General features: G+C 39.3%; 1 protein-coding gene across 1 annotated transcript in view; it reads left to right on the forward strand.

Annotated features, from left to right (window-relative positions):
* Positions 1-18,721, forward strand: part of MYO1D (myosin ID) — a 303,106-nt gene that overhangs the window by 59,021 nt on the left and 225,364 nt on the right. The gene's annotated exons all lie outside the window — the stretch shown is intronic.

Consider the following 18,721-nt stretch of genomic DNA (forward strand, 5'->3'; position numbering starts at 1 on the left):
TTTGAGGGAGGGGGCTGTGAACACCTGAACAGAATCAGAGTTATGCTGGCAAAGGAGGGTTGTGGGATGGCTTTGGGTAGAAAGCATCCAGTGTCTACTACAGTGTCTGCAGTATTTCACAATTAAAGTATAAAAATAAAAAAGAAGAGTTGGGAGTCACAGAGAAGTCAGGAAAACTAGGTAGTGGGTATTGTACAAAATCGAGTCAGACCAAGGGGTAAGGCCAAAGCGGAGGGGTGAAGGAGAGGGATGCAGCTGTGGCGTCCTCGGTGGCCAGGCGTGGGGATCAGAAAGAAGGGCCTCTTTTGGTTTCCGGTTTCTTCCTGGCTAAGAGTGTAGCCATTCATAGAGGTGGAGAAGACAACAGGATGCATCAGTTTAATTGGTAGGGGTTTGAGCTAAGCATTACACAGATCAAGTCTGAAGTGCCTGCAAGACATCCTAGTGGAAATATCCTCTAGGCAGTTGGAAGAAATGTCTGAACTGGAAATGGAGTCTTCAGAATGCTGCTCTTTTCCCCTCACAAGTCTGGCCCTCCTCTTCCTTTGTGGCCTGTTCCAGGTTAATAGCCTTCTCCCCTTCTTCTTAAGGAACCCACTGTCTTTGGTGAAGCCATCGCTGTATGCCAAGGTGACAGACAGTGTAATGCTGTAAGTCAAATTACCATCACCTGGTAAAATTCATTCAGAATTTACAGAGCCAAATAGTTTATTTGATCTGCTTTTATAAAGGCCCATAAAATTACAAATTAAATTACAAAAATAATTTAATTGCAAAATTATTAAATTACAAAGCTCTGAAACCAAAATACTTCTACCCCCAAGGCCAGGCAATTGTCGTAAGTGGACAGAGTTATGTAAAGCCATATTAAAGACATATTTAAAGCCACATTAAAAGTTACAGACTTACCTTATAGTTCCTCAGAATTATAAACACGAAAAATACTGATCATAAATAATCATTTTCAGTTTGCAATTTAGGCCTAAATTACCTGGGAAAATCACTCAGCACATTCCGACACAGGACACGCCACCATCTATATACCTTGACGGAGTTGGTGAACACTGAACTTCATTCATGGTTGCCCTGACCAACCCTCGGTATCCTGACGGCTCCCAGCCCTCCCTCCCTCAGCCTTGTGTCTGCCACCTAGGCACTTTTCTCTTTGCTTCCTTGCCCTGCACACACAACCCAGTGTCACATTGGTCCCAGATGCTGGTCACCACTTTTCACCCTTTGACTTCTTTGCAGTCTTTGCAAACACCTCGCAGCCACATCAGTCTCCTCACTGTTTCCTGGTCGTCCTCTCTGCCCACCAGCACACCGTTGCTCTTGCTTTCTCCCACCTGGCCTTCATACCCTCACCCTTTACTTAGCCATTTCCACTGCCGATGGGAGGAGAGGGAGCACTAACTAGTTTTGCTCTGCCTTCGGAGCAGCTCGATCACTCTGATTTTATTTGCAAATACTACAGAGATCATTAGTTCACCTGACAATTATAGTCGGACCTTTTCTATTAAGATAATGCAAAAGGCCTGTCCAAATATGAGCAGTTCTTATTGCTGCTGAGCACAGAAACACAGCATGAACGCCTCTTATTTTAAAAACAGCCGTAGGAGGGTGTGCGAAGGAGGCATTCCAACTGAGAGGCAATTTAGAAATATCTCTCACCCTAAATATAATACTTACGTGCATGTGCACATATATGCATATACATACCCATATTTACATAAACACAAAAGAGGTATAAAATCTTACATGTATATATTTAAATCTGTCAGGACATAGGAAATTGATAGCATATATTATAGTCAGAGGAAAACACTAGAAGTTGTGGGATAGGATGTGAGGGAGGCTTTCATTGCATTGTTTTGTGTGCCTTTTGAATTTTGATCATTGACATGTTACTTACTAAGGTACTATTCCATACTCAGAAATTCTACTCCAAGAAACTTAGCCCACAGAAATATTTGTATATGTATTAGCAAAATTGCATGTATAACAATGATAATGATAGCACTGCAGTGAGAGTGATAGCCTTGATAATCACACAACTACAAGCGACTTAAAAGTTCATCAGTGGAGGCTGGTCCATCAATTATAACTTAACTGTGTTGTTTAGAAAAACGAGATATGCAAATATGCTAACAGGGAAAGATTGCTGAATTAGGAAAGTGTAGATTTTGTGTAGTCACAGACAACCATCAAGTCTCAGTGGCTTAACTTAAGAAAGGTTTATTTCTCACTCACGTAAAATCTGTGGACCTGGGCAGCCCTGAAACATCAGACCGCTCTGATTGTGGGTTTACCATCTCAGGCACGAAGCTTCCTCGGTCACCAGCGCAGCATGCACACCAGCTTTCCCGTGCTTTTGCCAAGGAATGTGTGTGTCCCATAGCCCATTACCACGTGGCCCTAGTAACTAATGACATGGTCCTGCCCAACTGCAAGATAGGGTTGAAATGTAGGGGAACAGATGGAATATTTGGGGTGCAAACCCTCATTGCCATATTAGTTAAGGTATTGAAAAAAGCCGCAGGTATAGATTAGATTTACATAGTGTATGTGTGTGTATATATGTATGCATGTATGTGTATATAATTTTATTATTTAAAACAAATATACATGCATGGAGTATAGGCACATAAAGTTTTCAGAAAGGATATATAAGAAGTTTTTAACAACTGGGACCCCTGGAAAGTGGGACAAAGGGTACCTGTTTGAATATTTTTACCATTATTATTTATTTTTTTGACCTAGCAATAAATTGTTTACCTTAAACACTATAGTTTACTCTTTATCTTTTATTAATATATATTAAAACAGCAGAATTGGTGTATATTAATTTTTGTGCTTTTTTCAATCTGGTTTAAATTGACTCCATGAAATCCTTCATGAGAAAATACAATTTTGAGAACTCTGATACAACTGATAATTTTCCTTAAATGAAATTAATTTATAGCTCTACTATGTATATGTATATGTATATGTAATGTATATATGATATGTATAGAGTAGAGAGAATAGGAAAATCCACTGGTATTTATGCTTCCTTATGTTATTTAGTTAAGCCGTACATGTTGCCAGTGTTATAAAATGGGAAATGCCATTCACCATTTACTCTGCACCACTCCTTTCCTGAATATGCTGGAACTAAAGGGCAGGCAAAGAAATAAGCGGTTCATTCATAGCGAACAAGCAAGGAACTGACTAGTATCGCCTTGGAAAGCCAAACACCCAAGAGCTATAAAAATACAGTAACAGATGATATAATCCTTACTCCTAAGAGAAATACCTAAAAGTATATTAATCTCTTTAAGCATTCAAATACGAAGGTTCCCTTTTACAAGTTAATGTACTCTTTTTACAAAGCCAGGCATTCTCATTTACAAATGGGGTATATATTAAATATACATTAAAAATACACTTAAACTCTAATTGAAAAACACACAGCATTGCCCTTGGGTGTGGTGGTATAAGGTTACTTTTAGAATCATGCTTTTCTATCTCTCATCCAACCCTCAGAGGATTAATGTAATCCCTGAAGTTGCACAGCGCCTGAAAAGAAGGGTGTGGCTGGAGCCCTCGTCTCTCCGGCTCCCCGGGAGAGCCTCTAGCACCCCAGGAGAGCATGCTGCCTCAGACGCAGCTCGGCCAGGATCAGGTCCAAGGCCCAGGGGTCTTTGGAGCAGCCCAGCTCCGACCTTGATGCCCTTATGGGCTGCCTTGGCCAGCGTTCGACTGTCCTGTAAACGTTAGCTTTTTAAGTTAGTCCTTTTTCTTTGAAGGAATTCTTTTGATTTTGAGGTTATTTCTTTATATTTTGTAGGTTAATCCTGTCTCATTTGGATGGTCTTATTGTTTTATTAATCATCTCTGCCAGTAACACACATCATCATCAGTTTTAACTGTAAAACCAGACTCAACATATGAGGGAATCACACCTTCAAGTGAAACCTACTACAAACTCTTTGGGTCTTTATTTCTCTGGACCTGCTTTCATCATCATCATTTGGTTTATGAAAAGTGCTGCATTTGAAGGGGTGTGTCTTTTCTGGACAAAAATGTCTGTTAAGCTTATTTTGGGAAGGGTTGGGCATTAACTGAAATTGGATTAAAAATAAATAATATAACTTTTACTTTCCTAGCATAGCTAGGAGTTCTAAACCATAAATTTAAAAACAGGCCTTATTGAAATGTAAATGATTGTAAACATAAGTAAGAAAAATAAATGCTTTATTTATTTCTGCAATTTTTATGCGCTTTTGAGTTAGAGCTGATAAACTATTCTTGAATATTACACATTATAATATGGTCCTACTGTGTGTGTGTGTGACTGATACCAGTTTGTATCACACAGAACCTCACCATGAGAGTTTTAACAGTGTCAGGAATGGTGTACACTTTGTTGAAGGAAATGAGTTCACTGATCTTGCTCTTGGCTGTCACTGTAATGTCCAATTGCCACAGAAGTTTCTAAGTTTCTAAATGCTCTCTATTTCCATACTCATCATCGCCAAACAGCAAACAACTTGCAGACTGGAACAATTTGTTACTTGGAGTAACACTGTTCTAGGAACTATAGGAGAATATAAAGAAATGTAGAAACCCTTGAAATATTACACAGCAATAAAAAAATGCAATAGCTTGAAGAGCAATAGAAGAGATACCCCAGTGCAGCATCCGATTAATTGCCAAATAAATTGTAGAGAGGTTAGCATCCTCAACGTCTAGCGGAGTGAGAAAGACCATCAAGGCTAGATAAAGAGAGGTGCCCATGGGAGCCTCATAGAAAACAGAGTGGCACTTGAATGATGTCTTAAAGGATGGTAGCTGTTTAAAAAGATGAATTCAATCCATTTCATTTTACAAATAATTGTAGTATCTTGATTAATTGATGAATTGTCCTGTAAGCCAAAAGTAAACAGACATTAGTCATACTAATTAGTAATATATAAATACGATTTTACTACATAAATCTTAAGGTCCACCTTTGACTGCAAAGGGAACTTCCTTGCTTGTCTTATTTTTATTTATTTTTTCTTATTTATCAATTACAGGTTACATAGTATTATTATTAGTTTCTGGGGTACAGCATAGCAGTTAGACAATCATATACTTTACAAAGTCTTCCCCTGATATTTCTAGTACCCACCTGGTACTGCTTGTGTACTTTTTTGAAAAATTAAATTTAAAAAATTATGAAGAAAGTCTTTGTTCTTTTGAGTCATTACCAGTTTCTTGGTAATTGTTGTGTTTGAACCAGATTCTTCATGAGTGGAATACCCAGTAAGATTCCCTTAAAAAGCTGTGTTTCACAGATGTTGCTTTGTCATATGGGACCAGTCCTTGCCAGCCCCATCTTCCGTTTTCATGGGTACTATGTAGTTTAGATTGCTTCACTTTCTTTGCAAGAGAATGACTGCAGGATCCTAAGGTTGGGTCATTGTTTTACACAGTGCCTGTTACCTATTTAGGGTATTAGAACTTTCTATTAGTCATCACCAGATGTTAAATGGGAATTACTATTACACCAGGTATTAAATGGGAATTACTATTACTTGTGTGTTTGGTGAACTGTGTACAAGTTACAAATGAGTATGTATTTTTTTTGCCTAGTTTTATTGTTTTTAAACATTAGCCCCATTTTAAAATAGGAAAATATCTTTTTAAATCCACTCTTTGTAGCTTCTCTTGAAAAATCAGGAGTTCTGGCACAACTTGGTCCACATTCAAAATAAGAATTATCTGGTAGCTATTTTCAACAAGCTGCTCCCTTCATATAGGGCACATGCTTGTCTAGTGCCCACCATGTCCTAGGGACGTTTTTCCTTTTTGCTTATCTCACCTGTTTTACTGGCCTGACTTCCATAGATAGCTCAGTTTGATTACTGGACTCGTGTGTAATAGCATGTTTGACCCACCAAATCTAAAGCCACGCCAAACCGAAACCTTCAACTTTACCGGCACTATCAGTTACCTTCCTACCTTGAATTATGTATCATTTGAAGAACAAAATGATATATAATTCTGTGGCTGAAATAAGTTGGTTGATCTCAGATTATTATAATCTGTATAAATAAAATATTGTGTGTGTGTATTTCTGTGTGCATGTGCATACACTTATATGTGAGAATAAGACAAATATGTTCAAAATCATCTGAGTTTCTTAATGCTCCTCTTGACTTTTATGTTTGTAATTATTTCAATATAAAAATATTTTTAAAAGTCAAAGCTAAATCTCAACCACAGATTGTCAACAGTAAGAAAGATTTTTCTTCCCTAAGTGATTAATCTTTTAGTCAGAATTTGAGGAAAGGGAACATTTAAAGCCAACCTAATTGATACCATGTCTTACAAATTGCTTTTCAGAAAAAAATATTTTCTTCTAACAGATATTAAGACTAAAACTTAGAAAAATATTTTTATATACATTTACAACCGAACAATTGGTCTCTGCATCTGATTGTTAGTACCCTGACATAAGAAAGCACTCAAAGCATAAATGAATGTGTTGCCTCCCTGAATCCAAAGGAGGACCTTATTAGCAAAGTGTATACATATTTGCTGATGTGTGGGCACATCATAATTTAAAAATATTAGATATTTTTAAAAAGCAACCATATTGTCCACAGAGCACAGATCTGACCTGTTTGTTCGTTTGTAGTGATGAATTTATGTCAGCCTAGCCCCACCCGTGGGCCTAGTCCCTGGTGTGAGTCTCCTGGAAGGCTGGAGGGTCAGAGTTGTAGTCCACACATGCACAAAGGGAAAAGCTAAATACTAGTCAACAATATTCATTCTCTTTATTTTCCCCAATAAGCAAGCCTCCTTGTCCCAGTTTTAGAGAGTAGAAGCCCCCTTCATCTAGCTGCAGTATCCTTTTGACACATCCCTGTTATTCTCTGAGAACTTTCCTACTTTCTGGCTCAGTACAATTCCAGGCTCATCATATGCTTTCCCTGCTCCAGCGATGAAATCAGCCATTTCTCCAAAAAAGCCTTTTTTAGCCTTGGGGTGGGATGTAGAAATCAAGATCTGGGTAATAGGTGTGGTTGTTGCTGCTGGTGTGTCACTACTTTTAGACTTTGTCAGCAGAGTTGGGGGAGTGAGGGAAATGCACACACACACACACCAGTGGGTGTTTCTGTTCCTTTTGTCTCTTCAGAGTAAAGCTCATCCTGACATCCCTCATTTCAGTCCAGCACCACGGGGTTTCTTTTAGCCTTCTCCACTCCGTATTTGTCATTTCCTTCTGCAGTGAGACACAGAACTGATTCCCCCACCCCGTGGGCCACCTCCTTGACCCCTACCCTGCCGGACACCGTGGCCGCACCAGTGGAATCCTTACCCTGGCCTCACCACACCAAGGGACTGAGCCAGCTGGCTCCTCGGCCCAGGCTCTGCCAAATACACTGGCCATGCTGGCCAAATCCTTGACTTTTTAAACTTAGAAGAATTATAAGCAAAAATTTGAGACAAAGTATGTCCTGAAATTATAAAATAGGAATATTAATAGTTTTAGCTATTTAATTACATAGTTTAGTTTTAGTTCTTACTCATCGAGGACAATGGAACCAATTTAAGTAAAGATTTGGACATACTAATATTTGTAAGTAGGGTTACATTTTCTTTTACTTTTTGAAATGTGATATTATCAGATATGTAGAGGGTAGCGAAATCATTACTGCTTAAATGAGCAAGGCCTAACTAGAGGACAGCTACTTTCTGAGGGCAACTGAAACTTTACTTAATCGTCTATGAAGTTTGGAATTCCCAGTCATAGCTGGGGTGACATCTAAACAAAAAATAAATATTATAGTATTTTCTTAAATTGACAACCCATCTACTTACATAAATTCCTGTCTCAGTTTGATCTAGCCATAAAAATGATTTAATTTCTGCTTTAGGAACTAAAAAAATAGGGAAAATTATTTGTTTTTTCCATTTCCTGATGTATTTGATCTGTTTTTAGTTTTTGACTCTTTTCTTTGCCACCACATTCTTATTCTCTTAGTTCACTTCCTGATGTCTGGTATTCCTGAGTATAGACAACACTTAGTTGTTTTCACAACTGGAGAAGGACTGGCTGGATAAAGCAAAGTAGTGGATTATCATGTTTGTCTTTGGAATGTGTTGATTTTTGAAATTGAATATGGGCCCATTTAATACTTTGAGATTTGTTTTTTAATGAATCTCTTAATGGTTCCAGGTCCCTCCTCCCTTAGTAAAAATTCCCTTGGATCCCACAGCACTAGGAATAAGTAATAATAAATAAAAAAAGAAATCTGGCTCACAGTTTCTTAGGAAACTTGATTACAATAAAATGGGAATAAGCTGTAAAATACACTATCTTAAATATCACATAAAGATGAAAGCTCTTTGCAAAGTGATCATAGTTGATCTCTTTCACCTTTTTTATCCTCTTGAACGCCTTCCAAATTGAGCTGCCTTCTTTTCACCATAAATACTCTATCCTACAATGAACAGCCATTATTGAGGGCCCCCTAGGAGGAGTGGCAACTGAGCACAGAAGAGTTAGGAGGCTTTGCTAAAGTTAAAAATGGCAAAGTTTTATTCAAGGGTCCTAGGGTTTGCAAATCGGAAACACTACCGGGTGTTCTGAAGAAAAAAGTTGAGAGTTCTTATAGTAAAAAGTACATTTTTGAGAAGAATCAGTCCTGCATTTTTAGCCTCTGCGTCGGTCTGGGATGGCAATCTTCCAGATGACCGTTGGTCTGAATAATGCCATCAAGTGGTCTGTGCATGTAAACATTCTCTCCCAAGTTCCTCACATGAACATTCTTTCCTAAAATCTTCAGAGTCATCTATAGGAGTCACATGTGTTTCAGGCATGGATGCACTGAAAAGTCCGAGGGTTGTACGTTCCCAAGGCTAGTTAAAGCAAGAATACAACCATTTCCTCATGCCTCAGTCTATTTGATTGTATTAATTTAGCAGCTTGATGGTAGCGATTCCATTTTATTTCTTCACCCTTTCCTCAGCAGCTTTTGCTGCATTACCCGGGGAGCTGTTGGCACCGGAGGCGTGACAGCGACCAGAGCAGCACTGTAGAAGTTCCGTGCGCCCGCAGCCACTCCCAGCACGGACTACTGAGTGAGCCAGTGTGACCTTCTTCCTTCCCCGAAGGCTGCTGTGCGCAGCCCCAAAGCAAGGCCACCTAAAAGACGTGATTTCTATACCACTAATAGAGAAAGAGGAGTTAACCCCTCATTTTACTTTAGACACAAGGGAGATTATTTAAAAAAAAAAAAAAAAAAAGGCTTTACATGAAGAAATGTACCCTTAAATGGTGTTACAGACTTCTGACAAGGAAAGCCAAGGAGAGCCAGCTGACAAAGTTTCTGGCCATTTAGTTGTTCATTCAATAAATATTTTTGCTGCTCAATTCTATGGTGGCCCAACAGAAACAATAGCCAAACACGTAACTTAGGAGCATCTGGAAACTTTCCAGTTTTCTGTACTCTTACACAGTCCATTCTGTAGTAGTAGACATAGATCTCCCTCCCAGGCCAATGAAAGCTTTGCTTTGTAATTCTGATGTCTCCAAGCAGAGATGATAATTAGGTGATTGGTTAAATATACTATGATAGCTGCTTCTTATCTGTAACTGGGTGTGCGATGTCCACAAAAGGTGGTTTTGGAAGATTTTCTATTAATAATAAATATAATTAGTAACATACATGGAAAAATCTAAGGTAGTTCTTGGCATCATAGGTATACAATAAATACCAGTTCAGTGTGACTTAGTTTATTGGACTTATAAACAGGTGTTGTCACTGTCACTGAATGGAAATAATTCATTCTCTTGACTGCTTAACCATTTACTTCTCTTCAGTGTCCCCTGCCACAACTACTACTCAGCTCGTACCCAAAAGCTGCCTATCTGGTTCCCCCAAGACTCAATAATACCTGGGAAAACCTTGCTTTAAATATATCAAAGCCTTTACATGTTATGAAAATTGGGATAAGGAACTACAGTTTTTAAAAAGTGATATAGTGCACTGATTAGACTTTCTGTCATTTACTAAGTTAGGCATAGTTGTTAAAAAAAAAGTGACAGTGTATACGTGTTAGGTTACCTGTCACCCACAGAGCCCCAGAGAGTGGAATACCTAAGCACAGTGTAAGGTAAAACAGGATTCCTGCCAGTATAAATGGGAGAGTGGGGTGGGGTAAGAATCCTAAATTTATTCTATTGAGTTTCAGTCCTCAGACATCTGTGGGATTGTTTGTTTTTGAAAGTGTTCAGTACAGTAGTATAAGTGATTTATAGTATTATTTAAAAAGCATAATTGTTATAAATTCACATAATTGCACATTCCTCTCAAAGGGTTTTCTGATTCTGGTCCAGGTGTCCTGCATTTTCCTGAGCAGTATTGATTTATAAATAGGCTAAGTTCCTTGGTTAAGGCAAAACGCAGTAACCTGTTTCCCTAGGCATGGCAAGTAGTCAAATGGCTACTGTAATAGGAAATCATCTTTTAAATGAAATGGATGGAAAAGAATAAACGTATGCATTGAGCCCTATGTTGGGGAAATTATAGATATTGTTCATCAGAAGAGAAAATATAGTGTCATGTTATTAATAGGAAAGTTTCATTCTTATGTTTTGGTCTAAATCTGTGTGACTGTAATTATTAGGCACTTGACATTTCATCGATAAATAATGCTATTGTGATTGATTCATAGACTGGCATTGTAAAATATATAACGTCTTCATTGTGGTTTGTTACTAATTTGAAATGCATATGAATGTTTAAACATCCATCTGTCGGTCTGAGCATCTGTGGTTTCTAAGGACTCTCACAGTCCCTTATAGTGGTTTAATTGCAGTCCATTTCATCAACCTCTGTATTTCCTCCATTAGAATTTCAGCAAAATCTTTCAGTCAATTAAATGATTATATACTGTTTAAAGGCTATAGGGTGGCAAATGATGACCAAAACAGTTTGCATTCCATGTATGGTTTGGATAAGCTATTAACCTTTTATAATCTCTCATGAAAAGGACAGCTTTTCTTGCAAGATCAAACTAGAGCCATTTCAGGACTCATTTATGAAGTTACAGGTGCTCTACCCTAGCAATGATTCTCTACCCAGCGTGGAAGTGTCCTCACACCAGCCTTAGAGAGACTCATCTGTTGTCAAGTGACTGGGTGACTGAGTGTCCTGTGAGGGCCCAGCATCCTTCTCATAATGACAGACTTGAAATTTGAACCCTTTTCAGACACCCCAGCAGACAAAACAACAAAAACTGGAAAGCAGTCTATTTACAGATGTCAACCCAGCCTGCTGTATCTGTGGGCATGACTTGCTATGCAGTATTTGACAGATTATTTTCTGTATGTTGAGACTTCTCCTATTTTCATTGACATGTACTGTGAAGCATTCCGTTTCCTTTTGCCAAGGGAGTGAGTTGTGGTAATTGATAAAAGTAGCTTTCATAGTCAAGAGATTTATTTCGACAGTGTTCCAAGAGCTAGCTAGTCCTTTTAAATTTTTTAACCAAATTGCCTGGGACCTTAGTATAGAGCCTTTATCGGGGGAGTGTTGTGTTTGTTTCTACTCTTTCCTTATACCAGGAATGTGTAGTCACTGAGTAACTTGACATGATCAAATTTTGTTACTAAAAAAATTTAAAATAGAACCCAGATCTATGTCCTACCTCTTTAAAATCTTTTTGCCCTTCAATTCCACGTGGTCTTCCTGCAGCATTTGCCTACCTTGGCTGGTAAGGACTTCTGGTTGCCTTCTCTGTGTTTGCGGTCCTCTTTGTTTTTTCCTTTGTGTCCAAGGGGTCAGGTTTAATTAGATAATGAGAGAAAGAACAGTGGGAGACATCTTTACTTGGATAGCTCTCGGGTAATTCAGACTCAGCATAGCCTGTCTAAATCACCACCTCCTCCTAGACTTTTGCTTTTCTTCTCCTGTCCCTTTTCTCATCAGTACACAGCTTCATGGTCTGCTCCATGGCTCATTGAGAAGCCCTGACACCTCCCGCTTTCTCACCTCTCACATCCTGGAACTTAGCTGTCTCATCAGTGGTGCTTCATCTCTTAAAGCCTGTCTCCTTCTCAGTCTCCACTCTCTGTCACCGGGCACTCAGTCCTTTCTGCTCTGCGATCAGAGGGGGCTTGCAAAAAAAGCAAATGGGATCAATACTTAAAACCCTGCCCTTGAAATAAAGTGCAAAACCCCCTAAGGCCCCTTGCAAATCCTCGTCTCCACCCTCATACCCTTTGCCCTCTCTGCTGTAGTGCAGTCGCATTGTTCCACTCTGGTTCCTCAAGCACCTGCCCCTCCCTCCACCCTGCACATTGTGTTGCCCCTTCCTGAGCGCCTGCAGAGCGTCTGTTCTTCCCATCACCATGCACTGTGGTGAAGACGGCTCTCCGCCTGTCCATTCCTCTACCCGTGGCTCCCTAATAACTGTTTATTGAATAAATGAACAAATGAACACAAATAAAATTAAAGACAGCAGTAAGAACAGTTAAAGTTAATGTGTTTCTACAAAGGCATGCCTTACTAAATGATAGAAATGTGTTTTGAGAAAGCAATCATTATCTTAAAATGTATATATCAAAAATAGATTTTTTTTTTCCCATTGCAAAAATAAATTTTAAAAAAGTAAAATGAGTTTAGCCAAGCATCCCCTGACCACACTTGCTGGTTCAGTACCTGTGTGCTGCTCACGGGAAGAGATGTTGCTCTAGAGCGGAAAACCAAGACATGAGCTCAGGAAGTCAGCCAAGCCGCTGCCATCGCCCCTTGACTAGTCTCTGACGCCCCACAGAAAGCCTAAAGGTTGTTGTGGAGAGTGTTGGCTTTAGAGGATACTTGTGAACTACTCGAAGAACACTTGCCAGACATGTGCCAAGCTGGGTCGTGATTCATTGCGCTAACAAAAGCGACCCTTGCTGTGAGGATAAACAACAGAGCACCGATGCAACATGCTTGACCCTGGGACCTGAGTGGATGAAAGGCGTTTCCTGCCCTTGAGACAGCTTGCAGTATTGCTCATAATGAAAATAGGACTTTGTGTTATTGCACTCTTACCACACGCCAGTGGTGCGCTGCATGCTCCAGTGAGTGAGTGTAGCATCTCATTTCTTAGAACAATCCTGTGAGGTAGATCCTCGTACTGTCTCCTTTTCAGATGGAGAGAGGGGGGCACAGAATGTTGTTCACCTGTAACTAATGTAATATTGTATAACAACTGTAATTGAAAAATAAACTTAAAAATTAAAGAAAGTGGGGCACAGAAAGGTTAAGTAGCTTACATATAATCATAGAGCTAGTGAGTGCTAACTGCAGTCAGGGTGCCTTTAGAAAGGGCACCCTCTCCTCTGCTGGGGAGGGACCAGGGACACCCATGCACTACCCTGGTGGGCTGTGGTGGTGCTTTTCCAGCGTTCTCTTCCAAGGGTTAGTACATTAATAAAAAGTCAAAATAAAGCAGCCTCTTCCAGGTGCTCTTTAGGCAGCATAAGCTTGGAAGTGCCCAGAGCTGCCTCTATGGAGATTTAGTAATCACATAAATAGTTCAGATGTCAAGTAACTTCTAGGATGTCATCTTTGAACCCTCCCATTTCTGAAGCTGGGGTAGGTATCCTTTCTCTAAGCTTCCTTAGCATCCTTTTTATCTTTGTTACTGTCTTAAATCTTTTCTGAAACAGTGTGATGGGGAGGTGTGTATGTATGTGTATAAGAGACAAAGAGGGAGATAATGAGGGAAAGGAAGGGAGAATGGGAATGAGAGGGGAATGATAATTTTTTTTAAATGTCAATTTTAAACCATCTATCACAAACGATGGGAAATTTAAACTACATGGCACTGTCTGTTTATGCAGACCTTTGAGCACAACAACACCATGCCTTATTCTTCTCTGTAACTCGGGCTCTTGGCGCTGTGCCTGGCACTTACTAGTTACTCAGATGTTTATGAATACACACAATCAGTAACTAGCAGAGCCAGGATTCAAACCCCGCGCTGCAGGGCTGTGGGACTCTAAAGCTCATACTCTTTCTGGCACATAGTCCCTGCCCATCTCAGGAACGCACAGCGCAACAAAGGGGATAAAAAAGACTGAGTGCATTACAGGGACACAGTGATTTTTGCCAGAAGTGGCAGAAACAAGATGCCGTCACCCTTGGGAGAGATTCTCATCTAACAACTGGGGAAGGTGAACTGAACCTTATTGAAAGTTGGCAGCAAGCTAAGGAGCATTGCAAAAGTTTGGGGCATCAGTAAAGAAAGGGGTCAGAGTTCTGTGTACTTTGAAAGTAAAACTGCAATATAGGGTGTCCTTTCAAAATGGGCCAGCATTGTTGGTTAAAAAAACCCACACCCAGGAAACAGAAACCCACACATCATGGGTGGAAGTATAAATTGCTGCAACCTCTCCGGAGAATAATTTGAGAATAATTCATAAGTTTAAATTACACATATCCTTTGAACCAGCATCTTTAATTCTAGAAATGTGTTCTACAGGTGTACATGCACTTGGGCACAAAGAAACATATACCATTATATTTATAGTTGCATTGTTCATAGTTAACAAAATAATGGTTGCAGCCTAAATGTCCACCCAGTGAGGATTGATTATATTATTGTATATTCACCCGTGAAATTAAATACTATGCAGGCATTAAGAAATGAGATTATCCTCTCTTTACTTTCATGAAACTGTCTCAAGATATCTATTTTAATTAGAGAAAAAGTCATTTATGTAAAAAACTGCGTGCGTATGCATTTGGATGAATAAATTATATCTGGAAGAATTCACAGGAAACTGATGAGGGGAGCTGCGGGGAAGTTAAGAAAAGTACTTGCCACTGTCTATCATTTATGTCTTTTGAGTCTGTTAGTCAGTCTAAATTGCCTTTTCAAAACTAATAAAAATTTCAACCTACTCTATAAAGATGCTTGAAAATTGGATTTTTATTAACAACTTTTAATTTTGATGTAATTTCAAATTTACAGAAACATTGCAAGAATACTACAAGAAACTTTCTTGGAGCATGCTTTGCATTTATTGTTATGTCTCCGATTTCTTATAAGCTGGAATATTATTCAGCCTTTCTCTGTTTCTTGACTGCAAAATTCCCTAGTTATTTTGTCGACTGTCCCTTAGGTTTGTCTTATGTTTCCTCCTGTTGGGATGCAGGTTTTGTGTCTCTGGCAGCCACCACAGAAGTGCCTGTTGTGGTTCACAGGGTTCTGGCCCCTGGGCTATGGGAGGTGAGCTCTCTCCTTCAGGGCACACAGGAGCTTTCAGGGAATTTTGTGGCACTTGAGCTGGGAGTTTGAATCCCTAAGCTCATTCTTTACATTCATCACTTTGTCCAGCAACATTAGGAGCTACCAGCCAACCTCGTGTATTTGTTAGTTTTCCAAAAATGTTCTAAAGTGTCATCCACATAGTCACCCACTTCCTGGCTTCTTACAAGAGGTAGATTAAGAGTATCCAGTGCAGATATTTCACATTTCTTGTTGCCAGATCATACCATGGGCTCTAAGGGTTCTCTCCACAACTGGAAACAGAGTCATTAGTTGTTTGGTTTTTTTAAAATAAATGTTTCAAAATTTCTGTACAAAAGACTGTTGTCCTCCAAACGCTATTTTACATTTTCTCCATTACTACTCATTAATTAAAAAAATTTTTAGAACCTCTTTCATTCAAAAGCCAGTGGAAAACATCTGGCTCACTTAATAAATATTTTTGAACTTCTTAAATTAACTTTTAAAAATCAATTGCCGTTGAGCTATTTTAACTATTTGGGGAGTTCTGAAGGAGCTAAGTAGAGCAAATGCCGTGACACTTGTGTTAGAGGTGGGGTGTCAAGAACAGCTTCCCAGAGGAGCTGATGCACACACTTCTGAGAGAGTGAGAACCTGCCAAGCAGAAGTGGGGAGAAGAGGCCAGGTGGGGAAAGGGTATTCCAGGCAGAATGCATCCCATGAGCAAACCATAAAGTCCTGTCGCTCTTGGGAACTGTAAGTCACTCACTAACGTGGACGTCAGAGTGACAAACAAAGAGGGCGTGGGGAAGTGTTGATGGGTAATTAGGGAGCCAGGTGAAGAGGACCTCAAGGCCAGAGCACAGTGACCTTGTGCCCTGCTGTGCAGTTTGTGTGCTACTCTTCAGGGTTCCTCACTGAGAGGGGTGTGTTATGATCATCTTTGTCACCGCTGTACATGCTTTTATTGTGTTACTTATCATACTATAGCCTTATTATTTATTTACAGTACTTCCCTGTTCTTTTTCTTTCTTTAATCCCCAGAGCCAGGCTCAGTGTGTGGCACAAAGGAGATATTGAGCAAATATTTGAGGACTACATCATAAAGGCTTATTACAAAAGTCCTGCACACTGAGGTGGAGGTTGTAGAAAATTCCTTCTTTGGTCTTTTGTAAGAGATGGTATCGTCCCATTTGTTTTCTAGGATAATTATAGCAATTCCTCCTGGAGGCAAACCAAGCAGGTGACCCGACCACATCACCTCAGTGCCTGCTTCAGCCCTGAGGCTTTCCAAGCTAATAGAAGCCTTCGCATTAGTGTTAGTGTGTATACTGGCACCATCTAGTGGTGATGTTAAGCCTTACCAAATTGAAATTTCATCTTTGATTACCAAAGTTTCAAATAAGGTTCTAACATTTTGTAAATTGCTGAAGCATTGTATTTAATATTGTATTATGTTGAACCTTTGCCACTGTCTCCAGGTTAATAATTATGCATCTGATAACTTTATTCAGTATTTTAATTGTGTCTTATAACCATGAGGGCTAGAACTTGTGATGAACAAAGTAATTCTATTTGAAATAAAATGAAATTTCAGAGAAAGTACAATATTAGACAGACCTGGAATCTTAGGACAACATTCTAATCTCCTGTGCCATTTGCTATTCCTCTTAGTCACCACGTTCCAGACTTATGAGGTAATTTTTTTCTAATATCCTTCTCTTTTTCTTTTTTCTCCTCCCTCTGTTTCAATGGCATTTTTAAAACTAAATATTCCTGTTCTTTTAATTTTTAGCCTTGAAGACAGTTGTGGAGCATGTCATGCAAATTTGAATGTTAAGCTAGAAAGGCTTGGGTCGTGAGCCTTAGCTTTTTATTACTTTCATGTGTCTTAGAACATGAGTTGTGCAGACATTTTGCTTGTGACTAACTGCTAGTTGATTGACAGCTGAGGCAGGGAAGCAGATTATAATCATTGAATGAATTCCTCATGTGTGGAGATTGCTGTGATTTAAGTAGCAATGTTAATAAAATAAAAGCATTTGTTAAAAATCTCCTTCCTGCAGAACATAATTGGAAACATAAAATTAATTGCCTTTTTTTTTTTTACAGTACTTACACAATGCCAGGGGGAGAGAAGGGTATAATTATCACCATCTTACAGATGAAGAAGCTGAAGGCATGGAGGTTAAGTACCTTTCACAAGGTCTCACTGCTATTAGGTTTGCAGTGCGAGCGTGTGAGTTTCCAGAACCAGAAGCAGGGACTCCAGCCAGTGCCTTTAGCTACCCTATAAACTTGCTGTCTAGCGATAAGAGGATGCATAGGAAAACCACCACAGAAAAAAATGCACAGAAAACCTGAAAGTAGTTAATAACTCCGATTTAAATATACACTAACTACTAGATGAAAATCTTGGTTTTAATTTATTGTTGACATTATCAACATCTGTTTGTTTTCCACTCCTAATTATAGCCACAGCCTTCTTTCCAGTGTGAAGGAAGTTTAGGGGAGGTTTTTGGCCTTAGGGTTCCAAACGCTTAGTTATTGCTGCTACACTGGCCACACAACAAGAGGCCTTAGAGACATGGCTACTGTTCACGTCAGCATCTTTTGTCCATCCAGCACTCCCTCCATTCAGCTCTCGGGAGTGGCCTGTCTCTCTGTGGGTCTTGGCAGGTGGAGTGTGATGGTGGTGACCGCTTGTCCGTTTGGGTGTTGGCCCAGCTCTGGTTCATGTGTGTGGATTAATGTGTAAATAGTGAATATGTATGGGCTTTCTAAATTTAAATTTTTTTCCCTGTAAATATAGACACATAATTTTGGGCAATCGCTGTCATATCACATATGCTGGGCGTTTTTTCCCTTCTTCTTTACTTTGTTGCTATGGCTTCCTTCCAACTGCCCACCTGACCTTCCTCCTGCTCACCCTATTGTATGTATAAAAGGACACATGAACATAGTATGTAGTCTTCTATACTTTCCCATGCTTACATAACCATTTATAAAATATATCTATGTACTGCTGTATATACTAATGATGGGGTGGCTTTTTAGCCTTTTGTGGTAAAAAGGTGGGATCAAAATCTAAAAACTTTAAAAAATATGTATACCCTGCATCCAGCTATCCCATTCCTGGCAATCTGCCCCATGAAAATGAAAGCACTGATTTGTAAGATTGTGTGTCAAGAGTATTTTCTACAGTGTTACTCAAAATAGCAGGAAGGAAGGGGAATGGTTCAATAAATAATGATGTATCTACACCATGGAATTTTAGGCAATCGTTTAAAAAATGAATTGGATTTATGCCATAAGTGTCTCCTCTACCATCCCTTCTGTATGGATTTTACTATTTTTATTCCTTTACTAACATTTTAGTGAGGTTTCAAGAGAGTAAAGAAATAAACGTACCTGGATCTTTTCTACACAATTGAAGTTTGGCTTAGTAGATTCAAGA

Source organism: Pteronotus mesoamericanus, unplaced genomic scaffold (assembly GCF_021234165.1).
Source record: "Pteronotus mesoamericanus isolate MK-2021 breed Mesoamerican mustached bat unplaced genomic scaffold, CSHL_Meso_final contig_246, whole genome shotgun sequence".
Taxonomy (NCBI): Eukaryota; Metazoa; Chordata; class Mammalia; order Chiroptera; family Mormoopidae; genus Pteronotus; species Pteronotus mesoamericanus.